Source organism: Amblyomma maculatum, chromosome 10 (assembly GCF_055883805.1).
Source record: "Amblyomma maculatum isolate TAMU_Amacu chromosome 10, ASM5588380v1, whole genome shotgun sequence".
Taxonomy (NCBI): Eukaryota; Metazoa; Arthropoda; class Arachnida; order Ixodida; family Ixodidae; genus Amblyomma; species Amblyomma maculatum.
Window position 1 is genome coordinate 29,373,243 of NC_139353.1, and position 5,190 is coordinate 29,378,432.

The 5,190-nt window shown below is 44.0% G+C and overlaps 1 non-coding gene across 1 annotated transcript; it reads right to left on the reverse strand.

Annotated features, from left to right (window-relative positions):
• Positions 1–2,149: 2,149 nt before the first annotated feature.
• On the reverse strand, positions 2,150–2,223 carry TRNAT-GGU (transfer RNA threonine (anticodon GGU)). The gene has a single exon. It is a non-coding gene; the product is annotated as a tRNA-Thr (tRNA).
• Between the last annotated feature and the right edge of the window lie 2,967 nt (positions 2,224–5,190).

Genomic DNA, 5,190 nt, shown 5'->3' on the forward strand with positions numbered 1-5,190 from the left:
TGATGTCACCCGAGTCACCCAAGCCTGTATGCGCAGATTCAGTGGCTGATACCTTATCGCTCATCCGTTTGTCGTGACGTCCGCTGATGGGAGAGAAGGAGGCCTTGTTAGAATCTCAGGGGTGTCGGCTCGCCGCTCTCGCTGCTACTGCACCGTCACGTGGGCCGGCTGTCTGACGCGGGCGAAGAAGCCATCGCAGGCATATCGGCCTGCCGCTTTAACGGGGCCAAGAAGACACGGCCGCAGTTAATTTCGTTCGCTCAAACCATGACTGAGAGCACCACAATCGCTGCGCACAAACTCACTAGTCACGTGGTATTATTTGTATTTCGCGGGCTTTCTTCTGAGCCTGGAAAAAAAGATACACGTGAGACTTTCTTTGTCGAAATTAATGAAATGGGAGTTTCTGAAGGTGCTCTACATCTTTCCAATTCACATTTTTGGTCTAAAGCCGATATTTAATAAATTAGAGCAATTAACTTAATTAGCTAATTAAGTAATTGCAAGACAAAAAATTGCCTGTAGTGCGCAAGGAGGCTGGCAGTTGTATGCAATTGGTTTCACTGACCTACCTCAAATATATCATTTTGTACCCCTTGGTTCAAGTTAGCTGGGACACCCGGTATATTCCTCTAATATGCTTCCCCTCCAGCACGTCCACAAATTCAACCTCATTATTAAATACAAAGAAGCTATCAGACATAATAACACTTTCATAAACCTTTGTAATCTTAGATTAGACAGACTACACAGACCACAGTACCACATGCCGAAATACCTTAATTCTATTAGAAGAAAGTAATATCGATATGTATAACATCTCAAAGAAAAAATGGAAAGAATACCTCATATTACAAAGCACGTAAATCTGCCATTTTTAACTTTAATTTCTAATTTTACACTGAATATCAAACAACCCTTTCGTGCAAAATGTACATTTCAATGTCTTTTATATTTCCTTTTATTGCTGTTTTTAATCTCATTTTTCTAACTAGTATATAGTTACGCGATGTTGGGTTTGAGCGCGTGTGATTTTATGGCATTGTAAATTTTGTTTAGTACAGAAGTGCCTGTTTGTCTTGTACCCATGCCAAAACACGGGCAGGAACCCCGTCAAGCTGCTAGGGCAGTACCTTTTTGTTCCGGTCCTAGTATTTTTTGTACAAAAAATGCTGAATAAAAGAAGGTGCTTACTTTCCAGGCAGCAAGATGCCACTTTAAAGCACGCGTCATGGGCAGCGTTGATAACTATAAATCCACAGTACGTGTCGAGGTAGATCGGTGACCCGGCAATCACTGATGGGAGAACCTGTACAGCGAAAAAGAATTTCGTGGTCAGCAACATGATCTCCGTGCTTTCGCCGTGCCCACGTTTTTTGTCCCGGCCGGGGCTGCGACTGGTGAAGGCAAGCCTGTGGAGGTGGGGAAGAGTCTCCCACTAGAATTCCGGCAGGAGGAGGCGGGCTGACCGACGTACGTCATCTGGCAGCGTGAAGTGTGAAGAGCGGAAGGTCCGGGACAGGGGCGTGATGTGGAGCTGCACAGGCGACCATGGAGCTCTTGGCACATTGTCAAAAGATATCCAAGAAGTCACCTGCGAGTAAAACATTTAACGCGTTCCCTGAACTAGGACCATTTCGTGACGGAGTAGTGTTTCGCTTCTTATGCGGAAGGAGTTCAGGAAAATAGGGAAGTGGATTAGCCCAGTGAGTCAGGTGAGCTCTGCCAGACGTAGCGGCAGGCATCAGAGGGAAGGGCCAGGTCAGTGAAGGTAGAATGCCCAGGTGGGATGAAAGTGATAGGCTGCATAGCATACTACATGTAAGAGCAATGACAGTAAATTGCATGCCTTGAGAAGTCGGCAGTTCTGTGCAGGTATCAAAAATAAGGCATTACAAGACTAGACGTTTTACGAATATAGCTTCTAGACAAGTTGTTGGAACGAAATGCAAGTTTGCACACAAGTATTAAACCGCAACCCACATGTCCAATATAGAAAACATTTTTGCATGACTACAAAACAAAATGCGCAGGTTTCAGCCAAAGTAGAGTATATTTTGGTAATAAGGGAATGAGTAGTTTATATGAGCACAATCATGACTACAAAGGAAAGCTGAACAGCTTGCACATAAACTTCACTGCAAAATTATTCCCGGTCCGGGATTCGAACCCGGGACCACCGCTTCACCGAAGCGGTAGCTCTACCAGCTGAGCTAACCAGGAAAAGTATGTCAACGTTTCTGTGAAAGCTGTACAGCTTTGCTTTGCAGCCATATGGCTCCGCCTGGGTGGATTGCAAACACAGACAGACACAAAGAGACAGATACGATACAGACATACACAGAAAGAGACGACGCAAACGAAAAAAGAGAGAGACAGACGCAAATGTAGGTATAACATAATACACAAGAAACATCTATAGTACAGCCATATTCACCATGTGCAGTGCGATATTGTCAAAGAGCTACTGCAGAGCTCGTCATCAAAGGCACTCTTGAAGTCTGTTCAGTCTCGTAGATCTTGCTGCCAAACGAATCTTGCAAGCAGCCTGCAAAGTGATGTCAGCGAATGTGAATATAAAACATTACACTAGAAACAGCTATATAGTACAGCCATATTTACCATGTGCAGTACAATATTGTCAGAGAGCTTCTGTTGAACTCATCAAAGGCACCTTCTGAAGTCTGTTCAATCACTCGGATCTTGTAGCCAAACGAATCTTGCAAGCAGCCTGCAGAAGTGTATCAGCAAAACGTGCACATGAATACCACACTTACTGATCACAGAAGCCCCTTCTGTCACTAGTGAGTTAATGGCCAAAGATTGCTCCGTCAAGCCCGCAGAAGCGTATCCCGCAGTTTGCTGATCAGTCAGTTATCCACGAAAATTTTCCGAGCGTGGATATCAGGGCATTTCAATACAAAGGATCCGCTACTCGAAGCCTATTCCGGTAATCTTGCAGTAATTTCGACCACCTGGAGATCTGCAGACATCGCACAGCAATAGGCGCCTTCGTTTCACCTCCATCAGAATGCAGCCGGCGGCGGTTGAGTTCTAACCCGGGTACTCTGGTACAGTAGTCTGGCACCTTGACCACTGCGCGACCACGGCTGGGCATAGCCAAACATGATGGCAGTGACAAAAAGGCACAATTTTACTTTATTTTGGGGACTTAAATTAGCGCCTACAACGCTTTAAACAATAGAAATGACACAATTCAAACATTCAGAGCAAGGGTCCTGCTTGCTTATCCTTTTTTTCTTATTTTTCTTCCGGGCTCGTCTAAATTAAACACTTTAGCACGCCGCCACGCAAGCATCCCAAAATAACAATTGCAATTATTAATCCGTAACGCTAATAATTCGCAATACTTCAAACTCTAAGGAAGTAGTAGTTTAGCGCAAGCCTTCCCATTATGAGCCTAGCGCGTTAAGATCGAATAAAATTTGTTTTCATCCTTAATGAGCGAACAGTGATTGTAAAGAGTTCCAAAACAAGAAAAATCAACGCACCAGCTATCCCGTGTTATGCGTAAGAAACTAGTTCCTGTCTTCTTGCGCGTGCACCCGTCGTTGTGGCAACACCTCACAGAGCAGTAGCTGCCATAGGAAGGGCAGCTTGATGGCATAGCAGCATAATCTGAAAAAGTTCAATATATGCATGTGTTATTCTGAATTACCGAAACCATATCCAGAAGCCAAAACTAGCTAATCGCGCCATAATACAAAAACGCTGGCACACAAATACAGGCGCAGTTACTTTATCCGAAAGATTCTAATACGAACCCTTTCAGCATTTTCAATAGGCGCCAATTACCTGTGCCTGCTCTAGAATACGGCATGAAATGCGTTTCACCCCGAGAAAAACAATCAGTCCGAGACTGTCAGAATAATAAACAGACTCAATGATTCTTAAATTCACAGGTCTTCTTTCCTTTTCTTTCTGCCTTGACTATGTCATTCCATCCCATTAATTGTATAAAAAAGAACGATAATATTGGCGCCGCTTGTTATACATCGTACTACGCCGTATAGGAACAGCTCGCTGCGATGTAAAAGCACAAAAATAGCCTGTACCTAGTCTATGTAATCATTCTTAAGCAGCATTATTTTGATGACGTGACTCACCTGTTGCCCAATCCACGAAAAGTCGTTTGGTACTGCACAATAACACCGACGCAGCCGATACCCACAGTAATGTGCCAACAGTGCAGACGACTGGAAGTCCGGAAAGTTTTTTTTTTCTTTTCAATAAATTATGCCTTAATATATCTGATAAAATAGTTGCTTTAACGCAGAAGTAATTATTTAGCAACAAAAAGGTTGTACAGTTGAATACAAGGGCATTTCATTTCACGCTTGCGTCCTCTGGCGTTGAGTGAGAATACAAAACAATTGTGCAGTAGTGACGCGCTTCCCGGGACCAATTTGAACCGAGTCTCCTCTCTGGTTTCTTTATTACGGATGCAAACAGGCGCGAATGTCTGCAATGTTTCCGCAGTTTTTTTTTTTTTTTTTCGAACTGCACTCTGGTTTTTATCATCTGGTATAGCTGCACGGCAGAGCTAGAGTGCAAATATTACGAGAATCTCTACCTGCTTTAGGGTATAACGAGAAAGAAGATGGCGCACAGTATTAAAGAGCGCTGAAAACGGGATAAGGGGAAGCCTCAGTTCGCACGCCGAGCCAACGTTTCGACAAGAAGACTTGTCCGTCGGGGCAGCGCAATCATCATTGGCGGGGGTTTAAATGCGCTTCTGCTTCCGAAGCAAAGCCAAGGAGGGTGGAGGGAGGAGGGTGGAGGAGAAAGAAGCAGGGCAAGGAGTGAAAGAATGTTTCCTTTCTTTTCTGAGCGTACGCGTAGTGATCGCGTAGCCTAACAAAAGAAAAAAAGTGGCGGCAGCAAAAAAAATATATAACTGCAGTGCGGGGTGAATTATGAGTGAGCGCCTAAAGCGTCTGACACGCATTTCTTGAATGGCGACAGGCATTCCAAAGGGTCCTGATAAATCAACTGCAGAGGAATAGGTATCAAGAGCTTTCGGAAAGGAGGGGAGGAGAAAGACACAGAATAACAAATCAAGTGAACCATACCTCTCACACCTGACATACATTATCTGAAGAAAATGATTCAAAGAGGAACGAAAGTAAGAACTGATAAGAAAAAAATGTTTGAAAAAACACCTGCAGC